The sequence below is a fragment of the Haliotis asinina genome, chromosome 9, assembly GCF_037392515.1.
Source record: "Haliotis asinina isolate JCU_RB_2024 chromosome 9, JCU_Hal_asi_v2, whole genome shotgun sequence".
In the NCBI taxonomy this organism is placed as follows: domain Eukaryota; kingdom Metazoa; phylum Mollusca; class Gastropoda; order Lepetellida; family Haliotidae; genus Haliotis; species Haliotis asinina.
The window spans coordinates 45,929,234-45,943,893 of NC_090288.1; positions in this window are offsets into that span (position 1 = coordinate 45,929,234).

Consider the following 14,660-nt stretch of genomic DNA (forward strand, 5'->3'; position numbering starts at 1 on the left):
TTTCAGCGATCAATTCATCTTAATTTCACAGTCATTTTGCTGTGAATGAGTAAGTGAGTTTTTTTACGCCGCTTTTAGCAACATTCCAGCAATACAACGGGGGACACCACAAAAGGCCTTCACACACTGTACCCATGGTACTCCGGGTTCTTCGGCGTGACGAACGAACGCTTTAACCACTAGGCTATCCTATCGTCATCATTTGATTTGCTCTGAGTTGAGTTGATTTGCACAAGGGAATATATATACTTTTATTCGGAACTCTTTTCCCAGGTGTCTCCGGCAAATCACATGTCTACTGACCACCTCCAAACAATGTATTTATGTTCACTATCAACGCATACTGCTTTACTTGCTACACATTTCCCAGCTGCGTCAGTCAGTGTAGAGTGGTAAGAAGGTTATTAACAAAAGGTTATTATTTAGGATAAATAATATCTCCTTTGATGTTGGCCGTTTTCCCTAGACACAGAGGCCGTTTTCTCCGGACATAGGGATCGTTTTCTCGTGAGCGGTGGCCTTTTTCTCTATTTTTCTGGGGTCTGTTTTTGCTGGGGTCCTTTTTCTCCGTATCCCTTAAGAGAATGTGTAGTGCGAAAGGCAATGAATTTCCAATTAGAAAGAGAGAGAAAATAAACCTTAGTCATGCTACAGTGTTGTTCAAATTGCAATTGGGTTGGAGTCGTATGCATTGGACACCGGAAATTGATTTTAGATTTCTTCAGTTCAGTATGTCTGTGTTTAGAGACCACTGGGCCGAGTATACAATAAATTGAGCACGGCGTGGCCTTAACTCTTCCGTTCTTTACGCTTTGTCCCATGTGGGAAACGAACCCGGAATCTAGGACTGATGCCAAGGCTTTAAGCAAATCATATACAGTCTACTCTAACGCATTTAATGTCATGTCACCATGGCACAAACATCTGCAATACAACTGCTTTCATTTGAGCAAGATTGTCGAAGCCAACGAACAGTATCCGCTTGCCATTTTGTTTCATACGGATATGTTAGTGAATTCTTTAATCCTCTATTTGAGTGAAGTGCTTTCAAAGCTGTCAGAAGAAATTACATATTACTTAAGTATGTATAGGAGGACACACCATTGGTAAAGGTATCAAAGACGGTGGATATCCTCTAGGACCACGAGTGAAGTTGATAACTTGTATCGGATGACCGGATCCTAGACGTAACATGAAAGATCTGGGAACTGAACGAAATGAACTTTAGCATTTGACTGGATGAGGAATGACTCCGTAAGAAATATGTTTAGAATCGTGGTTCACGATGTCTGCTGTATATGAGGTAAATAACGCCAACGCGAACGTTGATTCGCTAGTGGCTGATATCAATATTTGATTTAAGGAAACATTCTTATAAAGTTTGATCAAAACGACTTTATAAGACGCTCCCCGAATCTCCGCGTTAGAAATGGTCTTCAGGAATCCAGACTTGTTATGACAGATGATTAACCGGATTCTATACCAATAGTGGAGTTAAAAGACGAGTTAACTAAACGTTGAAAATCGACCCTGATGATCGTCATTTACATTGTATGTCCACGAAAGTCATGGATGAATACCTTGATGTATGATCAATGAACATTTTCGTTCGATGCCTATTACATAATCGCATATAACACGATTAAAGCGCTCCTCGTCACGCGAAGACAGGCATAGGAGTTCCACTTCCTTTTCTGGTGTGCAGATATGGCTGGAATATTACCAAAAATAATGGAAATACTTAAACTTTATACTGAAATATTTATGTGGTAGATTAAACCCTCGATTATGAATTTAATTGACCCTGATTCATGGGCCAGACGGACATATTTGGTGAAGTTTTGCTCATTTCATCATTCGTTGAGCGACCACTCTTATTTCATCATTGTTTGAGTGACTACTCTTATTTCATCATTGTTTGAGTGACGTCTCTCATTTCATCATTGTTTGAGTGACTACTCATTTCATCATTGTTTGAGTGACTACTCTTATTTCATCATTCTTTGAGTACTATTCTCATTTCATCATTCTTTGAGTGACTACTCTCATTTCTTCATTCTTTGAGTGACTACTCATTTCATCATTGTTTGAGTGACTACTCTTATTTCATCATTCTTTGAGTACTACTCTCATTTCATCATTCTTTGAGTGACTACTCTCATTTCATCATTCTTTGAGTGACTACTCTCATTTCTTCATTCTTTGAGTGACTACTCTCATTTCTTCATTCTTTGAGTGACTACTTATTCATCATTCTTTGAGTGACTACTTATTCATCATTCTTTGAGTGACTACTCTCATTTCTTCATTCTTTGAGTGACTACTTATTCATCATTCTTTGAGTGACTACTTATTCATCATTGTTTGAGTGACTACTCATTTCATCATTCTTTGAGTGACTACTCTCATTTCTTCATTCTTTGAGTGACTACTCATTTCATCATTGTTTGAGTGACTACTCTTATTTCATCATTCTTTGAGTACTATTCTCATTTCATCATTCTTTGAGTGACTACTCTCATTTCTTCATTCTTTGAGTGACTACTTATTCATCATTCTTTGAGTGACTACTTATTCATCATTGTTTGAGTGACTACTCATTTCATCATTGTTTGAGTGACTACTCTCATTCCATCATTGTTTGAGTGACTACTCATTCCATCATTGTTTGAGTGACGGGAATGCAAAAGCACTTTCTAATTCCCAAATTTTCTAATAACGGTTTTAGATTCACTGTATGCACATTCATAATAATGCAACTGTAACACTGGTCAGTAAAATAACTATTTAATGTAACATATTGCAATGAACCTCTCCACTGTTAACCTTGGATCCCACGTGTAACACACACACACAGAGGGAGAGAGAGAGAGAGAGAGAGAGAGAGAGAGAGAGAGAGAGAGAGAGAGAGAGAGAGAGAGAGACAGACACAGAGACACACACAGTGACAGACACACACAAAAAAATGTCGAAAACGGCAACAACCGCTGGCGCAAGCGGCGACAGATTATTGTTGATATGAACTTAATAAAGATATATTTCCGATACAAATAATATTTAAACGAAATAACTCCTAATATGATTACTGGTTTTAACGGCTTTTAAATATGTCCATGTCGACTTTTTATGGTGTTTTTACTCTCGGGCTGATTTTGAAAATAGAAAAATCGTGAAGAGGAGAGGCGGTGTATTTGTACCGAAGTGTTCATAACAAGACACAGCCATATCATTTCTTCCCGTCACAGATATTAGACGTATTTTCTACAAGCTGTGCAACAGAGGTGGAGGCAGCACCAAGCTTAAGAAGTACGTTGACCGCCACTGGATCTAACATGACATGTTCACTTCAAAGTCGTGGTCTTCAAGGTGATCGTTCGCACAAATAATCATGCTGAAGGTAATAATGTCTTCTTGTTACTTATTACAATTGCTAGAAAAAGAAATATCTTTGTAAAAAGTTCAATTTTTGTGCAGTATATATTTAACTTATAAAACATTTTATCACTATATTACAGGTTGGAATTTGCGACTGAAGACGAAGACCAAGTAGTATGTGTATTAAATTGTATATTTGTGTATAAAAGACGAAAGGGTAGGAAGGGAAGAAGCGTTAGTTAGCCGTCTGTATACAATCTCAACAATCAACCAGTGAACGTGGTATATACATCATAAGTAAACAAATCTCAGTTATTATTTTCATGTTGAAAAACATAATATGTATCGCCGTCCGTTTTTGACAAAATTAGTGTTGCCGTTACAGTCACATTCTCTGTCACGTTCTACTGTGTTGCCGTTACAGTCACATTCTCTGTCACGTTCTACTGTGTCGAAGTTACAGTCACATTCTCTGTCATGTTCTACTGTGTCGCCATTACAGTCACATTCTCTGTCACGATCTACTGTTTCGAAGTTACAGTCACATTCTCTGTCACGTTCTACCGTGTCGCCGTTACAGCTGGTCCACTTACCCTTTCATCTAAAAGAGAATTCGAAACGTATGAGCAAAGTCTCCACCTTGGTCATTCACAGCGCCTTGAAAGACACCGACTGGTCTCAGATTTCTCTGAGTAAAAAATCCTCACATCTTTTGTAACCAATACTAACGTATGTGTGGTATCTGACAATATTAGAGCTGAGAGCTAGAGCTGGTGCTTTAATTAAATTGTTCCGCCACTTTTGTAAAGGTTTCAATTGAAAATGTGTCAAATTACTCAATCACGATGGAATAGGTATCCCACGGGGAAACAATGACCCGGAGTTTCCTTCATTCATCTTTCTGTAATTTGCAGAATAGGTCAGGCCTGTCCAAGGAAGTGAATATGAAAACATTAGGTAATACGGTGATTCGTTACTGCAAATGAAAAGTGGCAGCTGTAATTTAGAAAAAGATTCACCAGATGTACTATTCACTAATAAAATAATAACATTGGTAAAACAGGATTCCCTTGGGGTACCCCCAACTAATGCTGAGAAGGGCAGTCGAACAAGCCCAGAAAATCTGTAGCCAAAGCGATCCAAGCTGTAGCTCGCCAAGGGATCGTAAATATGTGTCGGAAGATCATTCGTCTTATGTCAAAAGGGATGTTGTGGTATAAGCAGCCAATGATATATTTACAGCCAACATCATTTGTAGCGAAGTACATTCATAAGATATTAATGCATCGTTTCAATTATGTAGCAGTCAATTACACAGAGGGTAAGACAGCGGTGCCCTTACTCCAAAATTAGGTCTAAATGAAATTACCAGATAATTGCTCTAACTGGGTTTCCAAATTTGCGTTCTTGCTTTGAATGATTAATCACACATCAGATATTCCGTACCCTGTACACCGAAGTTTCCATACTGACGGAAGGGTGTGATACTATCATATAATAACATTACTTTACTTTTAATACAAGCATAAGGATCTTAATTCCCATAGCTCGTATGCTGACTGAAACTCCCTTTGAGATTATTTAAGTACAGCATCAGTTCTTCGCTAAACGACATTATCTTATACATCAAGTTATTTCGCAAATAACAACATCTCGTTGGCAACGTCACAGATGGCATTAGAACGTACCATCATGATTAATTTTGTGTTGCCTACTGAATGTTTATGCATTGTGCATATGCAATTATGCCTTGCATATGTTTCAGGATAGGCAAACCATTTTGCGATACATGAAGTAATTTTACTTGCCCCCTCGATACGACAATCTCGGGCACCGAGAACCTAAGCGCGCGGGTCCCTCTCATACGTGTTTGAAGTCCCAGCTATTTGATTGATTATTATCGTGCATTTCTTTCAGTATACGGCTCGGTTGTTATGGCAGCATGGAAAACGTTGATGACAGGCGTCGTTTTTAGCTATGACATTCCTCAAAATAAACCTTTGACTCCGTGATATAAATGCCAGTATCAATGCTTAACCCATCCTCTTTCATGTAATCTCCAAAATTCAATGTCGTCTTTTAGCGGCATTTAGAAGTTGTTATAGGTGACCATTAATCCATAAAATATCTTGGTAATCTAAAATTCCATTCAAGCACCAACTGATCACAGGGTATGTCACAGGACAAGGTATAGATAATGGTTAGAAATAGAGACAAGTAAAATATCAAGATGTTGAATTTGGAGATCACGTTTACAATGCAAATGTGTGGTACGACACTTTGGAACGATTCATCCGTATAAGTAGTAAACGTAGGCCATCTGACATAGCAACCACAAGATCAACCAGCTTGGTCCCATGTTTGGAGCCTTAATTCAAGGGCAACATTCAAGTGTTGTCGTTAATTATTAAGGCATTCGTGAGATTTACTCATTTACCACGTACTGGTGGAGCGAAATCCATTTCGTGGCTTAGATTTGCTAATAAAGACATGTTCATGTGAAGGTATAGTTTCCGTTTGTTTTCAAAAATGTATATTCCGGTATGCTGAAAATCTTTTGAATCAGAAAAATCCTTGAAAAGTGTATTTAGCTGCCATTTTCCTGTTAGCCTTTTTAAGCTCAGTTTTCAGCTCAAGGTACAAAGGAACTGCCAGAATAGTATATACATTGGTCTTCAAGAAAATCACTGTGCCAATGCACACCTTAATTTTAGAGTGATGTACACCGTGGCGAAATTCTGCGAAAGCATAACCACGAGAAAGATTGCCTGGATGTGTGTAAATATATATCTGACGATTGATAAACCTACTTCATAGCCATAATCAGTTTGATGTGTATAATGCGTACGAGAAGGGGTGAAGACCTTCTGGATCCAGTTCTCTATCACGTGATATTTGAATGCCTACCCCATGAGAGTTAAAGCAAATGCACACTAGAACGTTGGAGGTCGTATGTGATATGTTTTGATCATACCATCAGGAACGCGTTTAGCCGGATTTAAGATTACAAATTGCAACTATTACTGAAGGGCTATTTTGGATGTGTGTTAATACCTTCTGGGTTTATGTTAACGCCTAATAGCGATATATTCGTGTCATCTGTGTTAACAATAAGCAGGTGTGACTGATGTCTATATACCCGAAACACATGTTGCCTGTGTGCAAGATAAATACGTCGTTAGTGGAGTGGTCCAATCACCCAGTCGAACGTTTGGGCGCTGTTGCCACCTCAGTTGTGAGTGTGCTGTTAAAATGACGTCAATCGAGTTAATTTGTTCACATTGATTACCATTCATGCAGGAAACATCAAGGAATTGTGTATCAGTAATGCATTTATTCCAGGACATTCTCTGTTGGGTATATCAGCTAAATCGTTCTTCTTACAACCGGCTCCTTTAGATCTTCTGGGACAATCTAATGTAGCTTCTTTCAAGAGACACTACATGAAGAATACCATTACTTAAAGCGTTACAATGACAGCCTTGGAATAAATTAATCTTGAAGAAGTGTTAATTTCCCGACACGTTGATTCAATTTTGGAACACCGAGAAGCAGCTCACTGATTAGTTGGTTTGAAACACGCCCACAGCTCCTTCCTAATTAAATAATACACTTCACTAATCTTGGAAGTTCATCAAAAGCCAAACTTGGCGATAACTGTTCTACAATTCCATTTGTGGTCATGAAACCCCAAATCGTGAAACTTACAATGAGTGTGAACACATTCAGATTGGAGAAAGAAATGAGTGCTTCCAGCAAAATGTCATTCTTCGAAACGTTTCAAATGTAGTTAAAAATGTATCTTGTATATTGCTGTAGAAGGGCCATGTTGCATCGTACCATCGGTCCTCTAGATAGACGTATGTCATGACATGAAAGACAGAAAGGAACCTATCAGAGCGGATACATACTTGGTGCATTTTGGAAGGACCATGTTGATAGTTTTAACCATGAACATATTCTAAGAGGCATCAATAGCTCCGGGAATGCCAACAATGTATTGAGTGTTGAGGTGCTGGTTGTAAATGTCTGCGTCATTGATGACAGCCAACATAGATATGGAAAAGTACCGAATGCCAGAAAACATGCAAGAATGGACGACACACTATCCAGTCAGAAGTTTAAAATGCGACCTATTATCTGAAGTTAACGTGATGCCCCCCCCCCCAAAAAAAAAAAAAACCAAACAAAAAAAAAACAATAGAATAAAATAAAATAAATAAATAAATGAAAATAAAAATAAATAAATGACGCTGAATATATGTGGACCACATGCAAAACAACCTATGATGACTACTATCATATACGGTTCATTGAATGACATGAAACTGATATAAATGAACACAGTTATTAAGACATTCGTGGGACGATTCTTTTTATGCCAGAACATGTTCCAATATATATAGCAAGATAGAAGAAGAACACCCTTATGTAAATCGAACTGCAAAATTCCACGTCATGTTGTGTTAAAAGAATAAAGACTTGGTTAGTAATATTGAGATTGACTCATCTGATTAAAGCATGTCTTTGTGTTTTTGTATACCCTTATCATTGCAATCCAGCAGGAAGTGGTTCTGTTCACGGGTCCCTTAAGTGGAATGCCAGCTTACAACAACTCATTGAAACAAATGAAATGAAAACATCGACACAGGTGTCTTCCTTTGTGGTTTTGGTAGTTTTCATGCTTGGATATAATTGTTCCTTCTTTTTGAACATTTTATTTGTTAACATATTGCGTGATATACACATCTGTCTTTAGTTACTTGGATTTCATACAATAAAATTACCGTCAGTTTAGAACGTTCTCCATTCCTGCTGAAACACATCTGATGCATATTGATTGTTAATGCATATAACACGCCGATGCATCGAGGTTGATATGTTCACCTGCCAAGCGACTGGGCCCCATCTGTACATGTGGGCGGTCTCTTTGAAAGATCTGGAACGACTTACCATATATAAAACAGCGCTGTCTCGTAGAAGTCTCATGGGATCAAGCATACGTCCAACGAAACCGGTATCAGTTTGCAGCATCTTGACAAAAAGCCAAGTACATGGAGAAGTGAGACAGGTCACGTGACAGAGATGCATTGTGCATCTCGGGAACGATAGTTTCATATTGCTGCTGCAATCTGCGTCTGAAATTGACACGTTTTGGGTTTCCAACGTTTGGGTCGCGAGAGAAATGTACTGACGTTTTGACTATTTCAGGTGGTATGATTTACTGGACTGAAGTAAGACCGGTTTCATCAACCAGATCTGGTTTGGCTTGCGTTATAACGAATTAATGTAGTGGTCCGTGTGGTAGATTCGCGAAGCTGTATTGTGATATGTCTGTCAGTATATTTGCAGTATAAGACGTCGGTCTGTAAGTTAACCGAATGTGCATATTTTTCATAGCCAGTTTGGCAGTTAGGTGTAACAGGGTGATTGTGTGTCTTTGTGCCATTGGTTTGACTTTTTAGGTAAGAGCCCATTACTGAATCACATAATCCTATCTGCTAAGAGGTTTATTTACACTTGCCTTTTGAAAAAAAAAACAATTCCAAAAGTTGACAACTACTTGAAGATATTGAAAGACATATTTACCACTGAAGCATTCATCTCCTGAAGAAATAATAATGGTGAAAGCTTTTAATTCAAATGGTTTCCTCTCTTCCCTGAATTTAATCCGGAACTACTATTTAAGTAAAACATGTTACCGACAATGATAATTGATGTACTCACTAGTTGCTATGGACACATATTCATCTTCATGCTTTCTGATATTATTTCACTCATTAATTTGGGAACAATACAAAAATCATACTGATGAACCAACCTAAGCTTTGCACAGAGATATCGATGTCTTAGACAAAGGCTTTGGTCGATTTTGACTTAATCTCATCTTCCTTCTACACCAATCGGAATTGTTTGCTAACCTAAACTAAGAGAAAGTGTATTTCTCTTTGAGAGACTGTATGTCTTACTAATTCATTTACTGATTCAATTATTGCTGTCACTGGTTTGGTAACTTATCTTGAAAATAGTAGAAATCTAGATTTATTATTATTATTATGCTCCAACATTATGGGCTTTATTGTCCTGGATGGCCGAAACTGCCCGTGAGGTGTTAGAAGGTTAACAGTCAAATGATTTATTCCAATGGGTACTCATATTCTGCTGGGGGAACAGAGGCAATTTTGCCTGAGGTGTGACTAGAAACTCGCAGGAGTCAAGCTGCCAAACACGGTCACCCATCCAAAGACTCTTCGAGACCAGCGTTGCTGAACTTCAAATGATTTGTGACCAGGGCGCTGTGCACAAGACCACTCTCCACCACAAGGAACATGTTTCAGCATGCCACTCCCTCTCTTCCCACAGAGTTTATCTGGAATATTTGTCATATCTTCCTACGAACCTCTAATATGGCCATATTTCGCGGTTCTCATAAAATCCCCTAGCGGCAAAAAATAGCAGCAGATTTATCTCCCCTTTTCTGTCCAATCAAAACACGTGTTACATCGACTTAGATTCAGCTTGACAAATGCAAGCAATGTGGAGAAACAAATATGACATGACTGAGTTCAGTCTGGAAGAAACATTTGAGTATCGCGCTCGGGAAGAGGTTCTAGTTTTCACAATGCATCCGGAAATTACCGAGATCTTGCGAATGATCACTTTTGAAACAAGGTGGCTGACTGCACTACTAAATCTGATTACCTCCAAGCACGAGTCTTGAACACTCGCACCATGGAAGGGTCGTATTTGAACAGAGGTTACGTAGGAAGATGTGACAAGTAACCACTGTGGGAAGAGAATGGATGCAACTTTGAAGACACTGGTTTTAAAAAATATAGCACCCAATGGTAAAAAAAATCATACACATGGAAACACATTGCCATTGCACTGCACCACTTTCATCACCAATACAAACGTATGAAAACTAGTGTCACTCGCCTGACAGTAATTCCTTCCTTCGATGAAAGGCCACACATTGTATACTGTATTCATCCGTAGCGTCTTAAAAGCTGACAAAACACAACATCGACTACTCTTCAGATATCTCCCACACAAAGATGTTATTCTCAAAGAAAAAATGCTCCACGTCCACATTAACCATACACAGTGCTGACGTACGTTTGTCATCTCACAGAATAATGAGATGGATTTGACCAAGAGACGATCTTTTAATTAAATTGTGACGTCACGTTTTTGAAAAATTCAATTGGAAATGCGTCAAGCTGTTCAGTCACGGCTGAATAATTCATTTGTGTTCAGGGAAGTGGTTATAAAAGCGTTAAGTAATACGGTGATACGTTACTGCAGAATGAAAACTGACTGCTGTGAATCGGAATACGATTCACAAGATTTAGTATTCGCTGGTAATAAAAGTGGTTTAACTCACTGCTAAATATTTAGCGGAATATCTGGTATTTGCAAAGAAGCCATCAGTCCATGATAGGTTTACAGTGAACATCAAATCCAGCGAAGAGCTACCATAAGTCTATTATTTACTAGAATGGTGCCCTTGTTCTAAAGATGGGACTTAACGGGGTTACCTTTGAATTTACTCTAATTGGATTTCACAATTTCCAAGCTAGCTTTGAATGGGTAATTACACATTAAATATTTCATTCCCTGTTGGCATAACATGAAATACTGGGGGAAGTGTATTATGTGGTCCACAAGAGAATGTTACCTTACTTTTGATCCAAAATATGAGGATTTTAATCTACGTGGATTTTCAGAACTTGTATGCTATCAGCAAGTAACATCTAAGGAGTGCAGGGGCTAGGGGCAGCTGAAAGTTGTATCTCCGGCTTTGAGTATAACGTTAGTATAATGTTTACTGCCAGCCTGTGGTGTATCGTCATCACCATTAGTCTTGTTCTACTTGAGAATCCATTTGAGGTTATCTCGCATCACATTTTTGGTTTGATATGATTTCGATCCATCAAATTTCACCAGACAACAATAAAGACAAATTGTTTTCTGGTGTTTCATAGATGTATAATATTTTCATTCCTTTTGTGGCAGGATATGCTTACCCTTCTGCGATTCAAGAGAAGTACTATTACGATAGGCCTCACGGTATAAAATCGCAGTAACCGAGAATCGGATGGATTTTTTCATGAGGCCTTGGAGTCCTAGGCATGTCCTTGGTTGTGACCGTATTTCTATAAAATGGCATGTCCTAAAGTGGTCTTTCAAGCCACGCCTTGCTTTCACATTAAGCAATGATGATACGAGATATAACTACCAGTAGAAACGTCAAACCTATCCTCATTCGTTTTCACTATAACCTATTCTGAAGCATGCACGGAAACATCATTACGCTAAGCCTTTCTCACATACCGAGACGTCAATCCGTGTGGTAACTGCAATTACCATTGCAAAATCCATGATTATTTTCATTTACTGCAAATTCTACTCAAGAACCTATAGCTCAGTTCTGAAGCATACTGATATAGTTGATGTCACTAAACTTACATGCCCAACAAATCAGATCACATGACTGCAAGAATGATTATAACTGCTGTCATCTTTTAGGGCATTTCACAAATATATTGGTTGAGTTTGGTGGCAAATTAAGATATTAACGGGGTGAATTTGAAGCTCACGTAAACGGATGCCACGACAATTTGACAGGAGTTGAAGCGGAAGTGGGCCATCAACACCCACGAGATCAAACAGTTTGGTTCTTTACGGGCAAACTTACGTCAAGGCCAGGATTCCAGTGGTGTCGTTAATTATTAAGGAATTCGTGAGATTTCCTCGTTTACCCCATACCGGTGGAGCGAAATCCATCCCCGTACTGGTGGCCATAACTGACATTTGAAACAAGGAAATTACAAAAACATGATACGGTAATAAACCGGAGGCACAAGGTTTGAGATCAAGAGCGAAAGTCATTTCCTCCTCAACATGCCGCGGAGCTACCATTGTAGACAGGTAGCAGAGAAAAAGTGGATTTCAAACAGGCTTCAAATCTATCACATCAGAAGAATGCACTAATTAGCGTCTGAGTGTTACAGTACTGTGCACCTGAATTTTGCAACAATATGAGTTTTATGACATTGTACACCCGACGGGAAGTACATCATAATATTACTATGATGAACTTTGAGCAGAAATTGTGCCAGCGCAGCTAGATGGCCAACAATTTAGATTGTCTACTTGACGAGTTTGACTACCTGTTTGATATAAACGATGGATCATTTGATATGTACGAATCCATACCAGAAGGTAAAATGACGTTCACGATCGAGTTCACTTCCAGTATTAAGCATAGTTAATGAATAGTTCGTGAATGTGAATGCACACTAAAACTCTAGTAGACGCAGTGGATGTTTTTAAATACTTTCTTTGTTGAAGCCCTTTGTGTGTTGATGCCGACAGGATGGGTGACACTGTCTTTCGTTATACAGACAGGACAGGATGCAATTTCATTCAAAGTGGACCTGTGCCAGTGTCCATTGGAAGGGTATTCGTGATAACTAGTGTGGTAGCCATACACAAGGGACGCATGTCCTTGTCTTCCATGTGCGAGTGATCATCGACAGCGTGAAGTAGTTCAATTATCCAAATGTGAGTGTTGGCCATTAATAACAGGCTACATGTTCCAAACTGGTGTATACGTACACGATGCATGTGCCATCTATATGCAAGGTAAATGCATCGTTGATTACCGACCATGCAGGAAACATCGAGCATCAGTAAAACATTCAAACATTATTTTCAGGGCTTCCTCTGTTGAATATATGAACTCAGTCGTATTTCTTACAATCGGCTGCTTGGCATCCCCTAAAACAATCTAATGTAGCTTCATTGGAGAACTTCCGCAGGCGAAACTACCAATACTTAAATTGTTACAATGACGGAACTTGAAGAAAGTAATCTTGAAGAAGTGATAATTTCCCGACACGTTGATTCAATTTCCGAATTCCGAGAATTCACTGATTGTTTCGTTTGAAACAGACCCGAGGCCTTTCCTAATTATACACTTGACTCATCTTAAAAAATTACCCAAAGCTAATTTGGCACTAAATGTACAAAAATTCATTTCCACCCACTCTCAATTTCTGTGTGACCTTCTGCATTTGACATGGTCGTATGATTTAATTTCTGTGATGTGTTTTTTTTCATACGCACGGAGTATCCATACGCTCATGGAGACGAGTCCCACACATGAGGCCACGAAAACCATATTATGATGAGAGTGAACTGATTCAGATGGGAGAAAGAAATGAGTCCAAGAAATTGTCACTCCTCAGACATATTCAAATGCAATACCAACTTAAGGTTCATATGCACCTGGTAACGGCGTTTGAGAATGTCCCAGGAACATTGTTGGAGAAATGTCACGTTGAACTGTACCCTCGTTTTTCTAAACAGTGGTATACTTGAAACGATGCAATGGAATCTGTGATCTGGGCCATATACCCAGTGTCATTACTGAAGAACCATTTTGCAATTTTAAGATATGAACATATGCTAACAAGCATCGATGACTCCGAGAATGCCACCAATGTGAATAGAAACTGAGGAACAGGTTGTTGATGCCTATGTTGGAGTGATTGCAGTCCACACAAACATGGGAAAGGAACGGTAGTTCCTATAACATCTGCACGAGTAAAGCTGATGGGCAAAACTGGAAAAAACGTATACTTCATGTAACAGTCAATGAGGACATAAAAATCGAGAAACTAGCTGCAGTCTTAGAGGCTAAAAATGCAACGTCTCATCTGTGATCTGATCCTCAAATGCAGGAGGTGTGTATGTTGATCACCGTCTAAACGTGCTCAATATCATGTCGCTCAGTGACCGCTAATTGGTGCCAGTACGAACAGCTTATATGTGTTTTGGCTTTCTATGTACTTAAATGTTCCAAAGCTTTGTACTAAATGTTTTTTCATCATTTTGAGTTTAAAATGGATAACGTTTTAGAAGAAGAATACACAAAACGTTGACTACATTTCAAACTTACTGCATAATTCCGCCCAGTGACAAAGGGGGCGTTGCCATACTCAACGTTGCGTTTTCAGAGTGACCTACTGCTAGTAGTATTGTGAATGACCTCACTTGATTAAAGAGATTAATTACATCGATATATCTGGACACACTATTACAGTCCAACGGAATCTAGCTTTGTTCATAGTTCCCCTGAGGGAGATGTTAGCTAACAGCAGCTCGTTGAAAGGATAACATGAAATGAAATCGTAACATCAACACTAGTGTCTTCCCTCGTGGCTTTGGAGTTTTTCATGCATGGATTAAATTTTCTAGTTATTTGGAAATTTTGA